The following is a 14,153-nucleotide window of genomic DNA, read 5'->3' as shown; positions in this document are numbered from 1 at the left end:
GAAGTAATAATGCCCCTGTCTCCAAAAAGAAAAAAAAACAAAACAAAACATTGAATTATTGTTGTAGGCATAGGGAATAGAAGAGGACAGAAGGACCTTCAGAAGGAAGGATGGACAAGTTATTTATTTTTAAAAGTAATGTACATAATTTATTATATTCTAAAATTAAAAGCTTGAGGCATGAGAGATTCCTGAGGTCATATACAATCCACTTTTTTGTGTTCAACTTTACATATCTCTCTACTCATTTATTCATTCATTCATTCATTTAGGTATTTAAAATGAGAACAACAATGAAAATAAATATCTTTTTTTTTTCTTTTTTGGTTTTTGTTTGTTTGTTTTAATATCCAGGCAACCAGGAAGGAGGCAGTAGGTAGTAGCACTGAGTCAAAGACTTTGATAGACCACTAGAATGAAGCAGCTGATGGTACCAGGGACAGGGTTAAAAAAAATGAGAGAGAGAGACAGAGAGAGAGAGAGAGAGAAGGTGATGGTAAAAAGATAGAAAATCTTTTACTTCAATAAACTACAACTAAGTATCAGAGATAAGAGGAGCAGGAAGTGAGAATTTACCAGTCACAGGCCAAGGGAAACTGATCAGGGTAACCAATCCCCTGTGTACTAGAATGATAAAATGTAGAATCATTTGCAGTGTGTTCTTTTTCTTGATCTAGGAGGTCTGCAAACAAGAAAAAACAGGTTGAAAGTCTGGGCCAATAAGTAACTTGTCACTGGGTTCCCCAAAGGTTGAAATAAACATATTTCTTTGGCCTTGTATGGAAAAAACTCAGCATATCAATGGATTTCCAAAAATATTAATGGAAGATCATGGGTTTTATGGCAAAACCTTTAATGGCAGGCTATATTCTGAGGACTCCCTTTATTCTAGCGGGGGTAGCCTGGTGCTTTAGTGTACATGATCATTTCAAAGAAAGACAGGAGCCACCAGAGTTTATCTGCATATAATTAGATATAGATTCAGATTATATGCACTATATGTATATTAATATACAGGTACATATACATAGCTATGTTTACGTACTCCTGTGTTATAAATATGTGTTTATACATATTTCTAGAACAGTGGATGTGAATCAGAACCAAGATTTTCTAGAAACAGCAAAATAATCAATTGAGGACAATACTGAGTGGATGAGTGGCAGGGGCATCTATCTTAATCTCCTACCTCTGATTATAAGAAATTTTTGAATTTCTTTTTTAGCTACCTAGATTTTCTCATGTGTTTGGAGACCCACATGCTTTCCTTTTTTTTTTTTTCTTTTTAAACCAAGGGACTTCCGTAAATTGGACTTATATTCCAGAATCCTGCAGCCAGCTATTTCAAGGTGACACGTCCTAGAAAGGATTTTGTGATGGATGAAAAGATTTCCCCTACTAGTGGGGGAATCATACTGGAATTACATAGTAAAGACAATCCTTTCATGTTCCAGGAAGCTCTTTGATTTTTAGAAAAAGGTTTAGGTGCGATTCCTGCTGTGAAACGTAAGTAATGTGATTGATGCTATCCCAGAGTCCCTTCCAGTGCTTTGAATCTAACATTTATTATGAAGCACTGCTAGCAAACTCATCAGGTGTGCTTGCAGCCTTATAGAAACAATAGAGAAGACGGGTTTCTGGACAGTAAGACTTCTAGGAAGATCAGAGGGCTTTCTATGTATTTGGGCTAATGAAACTGATTCATGTGTATGTCTTTCAGCCAGCTATCTGATAACTGAAGTGCAGAAATACAATAATACACTCTTTTTCTTATACACTCTTAAAAATCGACACATAAAATAAAACAGCAGCAGTAGCAGCAGAAACAATAACAACATTACGACGAATAATTTTGTACTGATTTGACTGTGGATGGTGATTTTGACTCCTGATTTTATGCCTACTCTTTATTTACACTGGGTTCACTGCCAAAGAGCATTCATTTCACCGTTATGTTTAATACACATCTTATGCCCTTAAAACAGAACTCATTCAACCATGAGTTTTGTAAATAAACAATGAAATCACAGCTAACTGCTGGTAAAATGAAAATAATTACTTGAAGCTTACCCACTGACAAACCCAAATGACCGTAAGATAATAGGTTGCAGGCACCCTTTACTCATACCCCCTACCCCCAGATAAACTTTAATTTCATTATTTGGCAAAAAATTGCTGCATTTTGTCATCATTACAACTCAGGGTCTATCATCATAATGCTTCATTGTTCTGCACTGCAAATGTTGTATGTTATTTATTGTTAAAGATTCAATAGCTGGATTCATGTGTTGTCACAATAAATCATTCAAAGGAAATGAGACCTTATCATGTGGCTAAATCATGCCTATTGAAGAGCTAGGGCAGCTCCCGAGTTAGCGAAATAAAGATTCCTAAATGTTATGTCACAGGATGCATATTACAAATAAACAGTTATAAAAGGCTTACTCCATACAGAAATTTCATTCCAGAGGTTCTCAAATGATTAAAATAGAAATTATTGTCCTCTCTATCATGGATCTAATACATTTAAGAAAAGAGTTGGTGGATAAAAAGTATTCTCATATGTCTAAGAATATTAACTCTATAAACAGAATCATTAGAGGCACTGTGGTACAGTTGAAAGGGAACATGATGTAACATCCAGTGACCCAGGCTCAAATTGCAGCTTATACAATTACCAACTAGGTGATCCTGAGTAAGTAAATGCATCTCCCTTCATCTCCATCTTCTCATGTACAATATGGAGATAATAGTTACAATACCGCATATGACTGCTGTAGGGAAAGCTTTAAGCACCATGCAATGTTACTTATTATTAGTAGAAGCTGTGCACATAATAACACGCACCATTCAAAAGTGATGTTGAGGTTCTATTTGGAGTAATACATCTACGCGATGCTTCGTTTCATGTAAAGGAGGTTAGCTATATATTAATAAATTGTGGAACTACGTATTTAGAGCTGGAAGGAATCTTAAAGGTCAACTAGGTTAATGCCTTGCATCAATATTTTAGAGGATACATAGTATGGAACGGTGGAAAGAAAGCTGCACTTGGACCCTTGGAATCTGAGTTTGATTCCAAGTTCTACTGACAATGCAAGTCACCATTTACAAGTTCCTTTCCCTCTCTGGGTCTTAGTTTTCTCATGAGCAAAACAATATTGTTGGGCTAGATTTTCTGTTTCCTTCTAGCTCTAGAGCTATGATGCAATGATTCTATGATACCGTGCGATGGTGTTTGGTATTAGCCATCACCTAAACTGGCTTGGAACTCATCTGAGAAACTAAAACATTTCTTCCGAATTGTTATGTTATAAGTAAGGGGATTGTTAACCCAACCAAACTCACATCTAACCTATGGATGGTTGGAATGTAACAGAAAAGGCTAGAAACAGGAGAGTCAGGGATCAAACAGAGGTTTAATTTCAAAATGAGGAAAACAGTTTGCAAGGAAGGAGTGGATCTAGATACATGTGCAGGAATCTCACCACTACTTGGGGAGGCCTGAGGCAGTGTGGGGAGATCTCCATACTTATGCCAATTATTATGCAGTGGGCTATAGCCCTGACAGTGAGGGGTAATAGCAACCATGTGACAAGTCTGATTCATAGCAGAGCTTCAAAACCAGAACTCATCCAAACTTAGAGAATACCTGGTGCTGGTCAAAGCAATACAATAAATGTGTGACTTTGTCAAAGGGCATGATCATCCAGAGGGAGAGTGCAAAGGCTTGTTGTTATGTCAAGCTCAGGGAAGAACCTAATTGCTGGGCCATAGCTCTGGAAAACAGGGTGTCTCCTAATGTCTTGACAGGATGAAGGAGGGAGATGGCACTCAGAAGGAACATGCTTATTTTATACAATCTAAGAGAAAGAGCTTGTGAGATTCTGAAAAGGTGGGATCCTATGCAGTGGATTCTGTACCTAGTTCTTTTCTGCTGATCACATGACATACATGTAACTGTAAATTCGACGTCTAATTGAAACTGTGATGCACTAACAAGCAAAAGCTAGACATTGACTTTATGCTGACAGTTTTCTGGCTGGTTGCTGTTTGAGTCAATCAATATTAGTAGGGAAGAAGGCCTCTCCATCTGCAGCCAGTAAGTGAGCCATGAATATGGCCCCCTTTTCATTGTTTTTGCTTGTGCTTGCAATTGCATGTGTGTGTGTGTGTGTGTGTGTGTGTCTGTCTGTCTGTCTCTCTGTCTGTCTGTGTATTCTCCTGCTTTTAATGAAAAAGATATTGGAGATGGTTACTACTTTAAAGTTTTGAGATATTGAGGGAATAAGTTTCCTGGAGGTCCTCAAATGGACTCCATGACATTTTACGTGGTTACTTAGCTCAGTATGGAGGCCCTGGAGGATGACTCTTGGAACTCAGCATAGTCATAGCCATATGTGTATTTTATTTAGCTGCTAAGCTGCATTTGGAGGGGAATAAGGTGAGGTGCTTGCTATGTTGAAAGCAAATTAAGTTTAAGTACATTCTCTTGAGATACCAACATGGTATAAAGAAGAATACATACTTCAGGTGTTGGGAGGGTATACTGGTAACTTCTGTGACTTCTATATCTTTGAAGCATAATAGCAATCCTAATAATAGCTAGCCCTTAGGTAGCACTTTAGGGTTTGCAAAGGGCTTTACAAATATCTCATTTTATCCCTATAACACCTTCAGGAGTTAGGTGCTATTGTTACCCTCATTTTACTAGATAAGGAAACTGAGGCAGACAGAGGTTAAGTGACTTACCAAGGGCCACATGGCCATAAAGCAAGTGAAACAAAATTTGAACTCAGGTCTTCCTGACTCCGAGTCCAGTGCTCTAAGCACAGAACCTCCAAACTAACAAGTGCACACTAAATATCCCTTATCCAAAGCTTTGTTCTTTCTTCTGTCATTTCACTCATGTCTGAATCTTGGCCTTCCTACCTGGGATTTTATGGCAAAAATAATGGAGTGGTTTTCCACTTCCTTCTGAAGTTCATTTAACAGACTAGGAAACTGAGGCAAACAGAGTTAAGTACTTACCAAGAGTAATACGGTTATTAAGTATCAGAGGTTGGATTTGAACTCAGGTCTTCTTCATTCTAGGTCTGGCTCTTCATTCACTGTGCCCACGTCACTGCACCTTCGCAAGACAAATTAACGTTAATTGCTTAAATGAATAGGAGTATTAAGCACTGGTGGTTTACCAGTGGGAGAAAACACACCTAGTATTAGAGAAGACACCCTAAATCCTTCCTCTGAGAGGGAGATGTACCCTTTCTAACTCTGGAAGATTAAATATAGAGTATTCCTATGCCTGTACTTTTGGTAAACTGCAAAGCTAGTCTGCCATAACCAAGGCATGAGTAACTGCTGTCTCAAAGAGTAAAAATATTAATATGAATAAAATTTTGATATAAAACAGTCCTGTTTATTAAGAGTATAAATTAATTAGTGGCACTATATAAAGAATATATGTTACATATAGACATGTATACACACCTACATATGTATCTATATATATACATATACACATCTTATTAACTTTGATTTTAGTCAGCAGATTATAAATTTCTTTTGCCTAATCTGTAGTTTGTGAGGAAAGGAATAAACATGGGATCATAGGATCTTAAATCTACCATCATAATTCATGATGAGCCAAAATCCAAGTAAAGAGAGAAACTCACTTATAAAGTACAGGAGGAAAACTTTTCTAGGCCCTGAGCAGACTTCTTACGTGCAAGTCTGATGTTATAGAACCAGTGAATAAGAAAATGATTCAGAAAACTGGACTGTGATTAATTTAAGCTTTAAATAGAAACTCCACATCACTTACCCCTTTATACTCATTTGCTCTACTGGAGAATTGGCTCCCTGGTAAAAGATGATGGAGATATTGAACAGAATCACTAGATGTTGAGAAGAAACAAAAAGAGAAGCAATAGAAGAGAAAGACAGAGACCAGCACCTGCTAAAAGCAAAGGAATGCTGCAGGAAGCAAAGCTGTGAAGGAGAGTAACAAGGGCTGAGAGTCACTGAAGGTTAGAGTTGATGTTGATACCATGAACACAGACATAGGAACCTGTCATTGAAGAGTCAGTGTGAGAAGAAAATCCAAAGTCCTTCCTCTAGGGTCCTGCTCAGGAAAGTGAAACAAACAACTGAGACAGTGGAAGTTTGGGGAGGAGCTTTGCTCACTAATAGATATCATTCTTTTCCATGGGTTTTGATACTAGTACTATCTGTTCTTTATAAATAAAACTATTCATGCTGGGATGCTTGTGACCCTGAGAGCCTGCCTGGGGAGTTAGTTATAAACTCTTGATAAGACATTTCCAAGTTCATCTAGTTAAAGGCAACAAATCAGAGAAGTAGTAAATATCTCAAAGGGTAGATGGGAATGGCTTTGCCCACACGCACATATTTACTGCCATTTTTTACTTTTAAATTTCTGATTTGAAAAGTATTCTGAATCATTTCTTAGAGTTAGACATCTATCATTGATTCCTTACTTTTCTTGGTGGTCTGATCTTTTGGATTACAAAGCTTTAATTCCTTTATCTATAAAAAGAAGGGTTTGAGTGGATAGGCTCGTGTCTCTTCTAGTTCTAAATCTGTGATGCTGTGAAAGCTACCAACCTTAGCTGGCTCTCTAGTTGAACTAATTGAGCTACTCCAAAGCTTTATGATTCAGAACAAAGAAAAAAACCACTTGCATCTAGCTATTTGTCTTATGTAGGGGAGCATCACTCTGATGTCCAAGATTTAATTATCTATTTGTGAAATTTAGCCAACTACAAAGGATTTTCTGCATCTTACCCTGGCTTCCTATAGTCTCTTCATCATTCCTCCATAGGCTGAAACAGAGAAGATGAAGGAGAGGAATGCAGCCCCACGTTCTCTCTGGTCTATCTATATCCACAGTGACTGACATTTTGTTTTGGCTCATTAAAGGACTAACACTGCTTTTTTCTAGATGGGTCCCTCCTTTCTGATCAATAATCTTGGAGTTAGGTAATGAAAAATCTTATTTTCAACCCTATATTTCCAACTTGCTGCTAATGTTACTGTTTCTAAACAAACTCGATGTACTGCCAAAGCATTTGTTGTTCATTAAATGTTTTGGAAGCATTTTTCAATAGAAAAAAATAAAATCCTTTTAAAACAGCGCTTTCATAACAGAGCACAACAAAGTTCCAGGAAATTTTGGAATACATTTTCATGAATATGTCTCCAATGTTTGAAAGCTGTTAAAAAATACTAATGTGTAGAGAAGCTCTGATTATTAATATCTGTGTAATGAGTTATGGCTTTAAATAAAATGCTTTGTAGCAGGTGACTATCTAGTTAATCAGTACTGTTCCTAATGAAACCCTTAATTTGAAAAAGTGACCAAGAGATAGATTTACTGCTCACCAAGGACATGCAATTTAAGACTTCTTGGTATTTGCTAACCCTTCAGCATAATTCTAATAAAGATCCTTTGTTCATTTACCACCCCCCTTCTAAGCTTTTTCTAATTAACTCTGAATAGAATCACTGACACATAGATCAGAGGGAGAATATTAAATTACCAAGTTCTAATTTTCTTAAAGTTAGCAATATTTTAAGAACCCTGGTATCAGTATATCAATTCAGGTTGATGAACTTCAGGACTTAATGGATATAATAAATGCCTCTGCCAAAACTTTCTTTCATTTGGGGTAGTATGATGGTCATAGTTGTACCTCTTGATGTTTATCAGCAACAGAAGGAAGGAGATGTGATGTTTGGGACTTGATGTAAGTCACTAGTGAAATCTACCTTGCATGAATTGTATAATGCAGATACTCTTAGTAATTTTTCCCCTTTAGAAGCTACAGATATATTCAAGGAAAAAAAATAATCTTTTAGTTACAATGAAAGATGAGTTTCACCTTGACTTAGTTTCCTTAGGGACTTGGACAATTTCACAAAGAACAGGCTATTCACAAGATCCCCATTGTGATTCATTTTAATTCATGTAAAAGTCATTGTCCTAAACTGATACACCCAGGGCAGGAGCATGGGGCCACAAGATCAAACTCAGGCAAGGTGGGTGTGGGATGAGAAGGAATATAAACAGGTCTCTGTTACTAGAAAACAAGTTCTAATTCACCTCTTTGGAGCAGGGATGTCAATTCATGGCTGTGAGGAGTTAATTGGGGCTAATATGTAATGCAAAATGTCCATCTCTGGCTTTATAACTGAAGGGAAAGTTGCAAAAGATAAATATAGAAGGTGATAAAGGTTATCACAAAAGGCTTCAAGCTATTTACACAGCAGTCCAGTGGTCAAGAAAATGAGGGAGGAGATGGGGGAGATACTGGAGGCCTTACTGTATTGGAACTGTCTATTAGCAGACAGTTTCAAACTTAGATCTATCCTCTACAGGATCCTTTCTCCCTCATCAAACATTGCAACCTGCTAAATGGTGTTTAGCACTCTTAGAAAAATACATAAAACATGAATGTAGAGACAGTGGTGCATACTAGATAGACAACTGGCCTCACAGGACTGGATCCAGATCCCACTTCTGTAAGTAATACTGGCTGTTTGGTGATAGACAAGGTACTTCAAGGCTCTAGTCCAGTAACTTTAAACTCGCATTGTGATTTCACTGGGCTGGGGAACTCTTGCATGAGGAGGGCAATGCAGGTCAGCTGGTTCTATGCCATTTATACTCTTGGAGAGTTGCCTAGAGTACTGAGAGTTTAAATGACTTGACTTATCCAAGATCACTCAGTCAATGTTTGTCAGACACTGTGCTTAAAATGAGGTCTTTCTGGCTTTCTATTCCCTACGTCATGTGTCTCTCTTATAGTAGGAGGACAAAATTTTAGTTCTGAGGCAAGCTATATAAGATACCCCTTGCTAAAATATCCACTATTTTTTTTTCCTCTCTCTGTTATTCCCATTTTCATGTCTATGGCTATATAGCCACACTGCATAGGAGAACATAATCCCTTTTTCAGTGGGAAATACTGAAATAATTTATTTTTTGCTTTGTATAGCTCTAATAAACAGCATTTTCCACAATCCGATATTCTATGTCTTCAAAACTTCTTGGAAGGTGTTCACTTATGTTCTTCTTTCACTTAATTAGTTAAGGATAATTAAAGAAGGTGTTAGAAAAACACAAGATACTAGAACAAGCCTAGTAAAATATGCACTGTGAATATTTCATATTCAACTGAGAGACTAGAATTTTATCTACAAACAATATACTTTTGATACAATATGCATTTATTTTATGCCACCTGTCACCTCAGTAGAATATAAGTTCCCTGAGGATAAAGACTGTGTTCTCTTCTTTTTCTGTGTCCCTAGCACCCAGCAAAGTGATTAGGATGTTGTAATCATTGAATACATGTCTATGGAACCAATGAATGAATGAGTTTTAATGAAAGAAATTGATTCCATGTTAGGTCACAGAAATTTTTAGAAATCAGAGGCAGGGGTGGAGGGTGCTTGCTAATCATCACACAAACAGGTCTTATTAATGGAAAGCTGGTGAAAAGAAAATATAATAGGAAGAAATATTTGCTAAAGAGAGTGAATTTCAACTCTATTTGACACACCAGATATTTTTTTTCATATAAATGCTATCAGCAGTCTAATAGGAATCTATGTGTGGGTCAGTCACTAAAAATAATCACAATATGAACTAAAATGAAGACAGTATGTACTTGCAGGGGCTGACCCATGCACACCTTTCAGTCAGCGATAGCCTTTTTTCCATGACCCAAATAACCAGGGATTTTGTTTCCTTTGATTAGAAAGTGGCAGAAGATATAGCCATCAGACAATTAAAGAGAAGACAAAGGAATCCTTGCCTTTTTATCTCATGTAAAATAAATGTTTCCTTCTGTAAGTTAAGAGGTAGCAAAGAGTAAAGACTACCAATTCTTACAGTAGAAGAATATGCAAAGAAATAATACAATGAGTGATTTCCTGGAAGTGAAAACAAAATCATCCTATGAATGTTCAATAAATCATACCTGTCAACTCAGGTAGGAAGTCATCTCAACAATCAGAACTATTCTGAAAAGGAAAAAAAGCAAACTGAAAGACAGGAAGATGTGAGATATTATATGAGAATGATTAAAATGAAGAAAGCAAAAAAAAAAGAAAGTGTGAGCAAAGAGGCTAAAAATAAGACTAAGCCTGAGTGGTGCATTAATGTTATCATAAGGGACGTTGATTTGAATGATAATTCCAATTGTGGGTTTTGCTAATGTCTGAATAGAGCTTTCAGAAATCAATTCCTTTGTTAAATAAAATAGCAGCTTATAATTAGGGGGGGGGGAATTCACATTAGAAACAAAAGAATTGATTTCTAATTCTAGGTGGTAGAATAAAAAGATAGCAACAAGAAATTCAAAAAGAAAAAAAAAACTGTGAAAGATAAATGCAGAAGAACCCTTGGGGAAAGCACAGGGCTTCAGTGCAGTTGATTTATTATTATTATTTTCAATTATGAGATCTTATCTAAGCCTGTGAATCTAGAAAGGGGAAGTGTGGAATCGTTTGATGAGGGGATTAGAGACCTATTTAGGAGCAACATTTATGTCATTATTTGGTGGTATGTTAATCAATCGTAAAACATCTCAAGGGACAGAAAAAGCTCTGTGTGTGTGTGTGTGTGTGTGTGTGTGTGTGTGTGTATTTTATCTTCCATAGTGACTGTGACTAGTACTATTATCCACACAATTCAGGAGATGTCAGTTAATGTTTTCAGATGTAATTTTGATAGGGTAAGAATAATCCATGGGGACCTGTAATATGTAATTGAAGCAGGGTAGTAAAGGGGATGGATCATACATTCATTAATTCTATACATATATTGAGCTTATGAAATATATGTGTTGCTGTACTAGGCATTATTTTAAAAAGTTATAGACAATGCATTTTTTTCATTACTTAAAAATCCATGGATAAAATTTATGTGACATTAAAACTGCCAAGTCAGAATTTTTCAAATAAAGTTTCTCAAAGTTCCTTTAATAAATGTTAATTTATTACAGAGAATTATTTTTAAGTTGGTGGAATATAAAATGCTATATGTGTTCAATTGGGCTGAGATAATGTTATTAGAGGCATTTTTAATTTTCCTTGCTCTTGAGCCCTCTCATTTTCAATTTTAATACTTATGGCACTTCATTAAAATGCATTTTGCATTTAATTTAACAGTATTTTTCAGACGAAAGGGAAGCGAATTTTAAAGGAAAAAAAATTCACTTGTTAAAGAGTTTTTAATTTAAAGTCATAGCAACTGTTTTTTAGAGATTCTTGATTGCTTCTGGCATATTATCACCAGGTCAGCACAGGTTAGTACAAACCACCTTGACTTTTCCTGGGAAGATCTATTGTCTTAACCCTTTATCATAATGTTCAGTATTCTCTTCATGTTGTTTCATTTTATTTCAAATCTCTAAAGTGAACAGAAAATATTAATTTAATCTAATTAAGTGTTTGCTATAGGTAGGGTATTCTTTTAGATGCTAGGAATATAAGGACAAAATTTAAATCACATTTGGCCTAATGGAGTACATATCCTATTAGGAGGATACAACGTGTGCACACACAGGTAAGTAAATGCTCAATAATTTAAGAAGCATGAGAGCACTAATAGCTGGGGTGCTCACTGAAGACAGAGGAGATGGCACCTGAGCAGTACTTAAAGGAAAACATGTAAAAGAGAGATGGGAGCAAATTCTAACCATGGAGAACTACTGAATTACAGGCACTGAGGTAGGTGAAACAGTAGGTGAAACTGAAATGGTGAAACAGTTGATAGCCCAGTCTGGTTAGAACATAGAGAGTTTAAAGTGGATCAGTACAAAATATTGACAGAAAAATAAGTAGGAGTAAGACTGTAGAGGGTTGGAATATATATTTTTCTTGGGAGTGATGAAGAGTTCCCAAAGTAGTGTAATCAAGGAATTGCCATCAGCATTGCATGTGAAGAAGATTATTTGCACAGGTGTTTGAAAGATAGACTGAAAAAGAGAGAAAATGGAGTCAGAGGCACCAACTTGAATAATCTAAACAAGAGGTGGTAGGAACCTGAATTAGTATGGTGGCTATTTGTTTGGATAAAAAGAGACAAACTCAACACCTGTTATGGAGATAGAATCCAAGAATTGGCAATTGATTACATGTAGAAGATGACAATGAGGGAGAATCTTAGTATTACTTTAAGATTACATATGAGTCATGCACAGGTCCGTAACTTGCTTAACAGAAAAAAGGTGGAGAAAGGGATTTGTATGTGTCACATTTCAGATAGGGATAAGGTGGAGTTCCTGTAGGCAAATGACAAATTCTGTTTTTTATTTGTTTTACCTGCTCCATCTCTGTTCTATTTTTTCTGGGTTTTTTTCTCTGCTTAGTCTCCTTGGCTATCTTCACCACAACCCCTAACAATAGGTGTCCTCTAAGGCTCTTTCATCATCTGCCTTCTCTTTTTGCTCTGTACAGTCTTACTTGGTAATCTCATCAACTGCCATTTGTTCAATATTCATTCCAACACAGATGATTCCCAGATCTACATATCCAGTCTTAGTATCTCTCCTGAGCCTCTGTCCATATACTGCCAACTGGTCATCTCAAACTGTGTATCCCATATTTACATCAAACCAAGTAAACAAACATCTGTTAAACAGTTGCTATACACCAACCAATATATTAAGTGCTGAAGATATCAAAAGAAGGGGAAGAGACAGTCTCAACCTTCAAAAAGCTTCCTTCTTATTGGGGGAGACAGTCTATAATCAATTATGTCCATGAAATACATGTTCAGGATGAATCAGGAGCTTATCTCAGAGGAAAGGATAGAGTATCGAGAAGAACTCATAAAGGCTGCTTGCAGAGGTGAGATTTTTAGGTGAGATTTGAAGGAAGCCGGACCAAATATGGAGGAATAGACAAGAAGGGAGAGCATTTCCCTTGGTAGAGAGCTGATGGGGAGGCCGTTGGTAGAGGAAGAGATTGCTATGAAATGACAGAGTAGAGAGACAGACTATATTGTGTGAGAAACAGCAAGGAGAGCAGTGTCACTAAATAGTAGAGTATGTGGAGGGAAGTAAAGTTTAAGAAGCCTGGAGTAGGAAGGGGGGCAGGGGGGGAACTAGCAACATGTGGTGAAGGGCTCTGAGCCCCAAATAATTTGATATTTGATCATGGAGATAAAAGGGAGCTACTGGGGCTTATGGAGCAGTGGAGTGACAATGTCAGAATTGTGCTTTAGGAAAATCACTTCATGAGATCAACCAGATGACTACTGCAGTTGTCAAAGCATGAGGTGAGGAGAGCCTATACCAAGGTGACAGGGTCAGAGGGGAGAAATGAGCAAATGCAAGAGATGCTGCAAAGGAAGAATTGACAGGAGTCAGGAATAGATTGTGGGTAGCAGATGGTGCCAACAGGTGAAAGGGAGGAGTTGAGGATGACCAGTAAGTTAAGAACCTTGGTGACTGGAAGGATGATGGTAGCTTTGACAGTGAAAGGGAAGTTGAGTTCAATGGGACTGGATAATGAGTTAAGATTTAAACATGAGTTTTTGATGTCTACAGTTCAAGATGTCTAATAGGCAGTTAGATTCATGAGTTAGAATAGAAGTTAAGGTGAGATAAATTGATTTGAGAATTATCTGCATAAACCAGATAATTAAATCTCTGGAAGCTGATGAGACCATCAAGTGATACAGTAAACAGGGAGGAAAGTAAAGGACCTAAGACAGAGCCTGAACCATCCCATTCTTACCATATCCAAAAGAAAATTCATCTTTTCTCCCTAAAACACTCCTTTTCCAAACTTCCCTATACTCTCAACGTTATAAGTATCCTCCCAGTCTCTTTGACTCACAAAATTATATCATTTTCAATTCCTCAGTCTCCCTCATCCCATCCTAGTAGCTCTAGAATGTTTCCTTCAAATAGGAAAAGGATGAGTAGTATCTATCTAAATTCAAATTAAAGCACTTTTTTGATTCCACCTCAAAACTTATCAGAATGACAAAGAAAAGAAAAATTAAAAGGAAAAATGACAAGTGTTGGAAGGGTTGGGGGAAAAACAGATATGCTAGTATTGATGGGATTATGGATTAATCTAGCTATTCTGGAATGAAATTTAGAACCAGACCC

General features: G+C 36.8%; 1 long non-coding RNA gene across 1 annotated transcript; it reads right to left on the bottom strand.

The window, feature by feature from the left end:
- Positions 1 to 564: 564 nt before the first annotated feature.
- LOC140507214 (uncharacterized) lies at positions 565 to 5,872 on the bottom strand. Its single transcript, XR_011968248.1, has 3 exons — positions 5,825 to 5,872; positions 5,032 to 5,131; positions 565 to 682 (listed from the first exon to the last, which is right to left on the bottom strand). It is a non-coding gene; the product is annotated as an uncharacterized lncRNA (long non-coding RNA).
- Between the last annotated feature and the right edge of the window lie 8,281 nt (positions 5,873 to 14,153).

This window comes from Notamacropus eugenii, chromosome 5 (genome assembly GCF_028372415.1).
Source record: "Notamacropus eugenii isolate mMacEug1 chromosome 5, mMacEug1.pri_v2, whole genome shotgun sequence".
Lineage (NCBI taxonomy): Eukaryota > Metazoa > Chordata > Mammalia > Diprotodontia > Macropodidae > Notamacropus > Notamacropus eugenii.
This window is presented reverse-complemented; position numbering and strand designations above follow the sequence as displayed.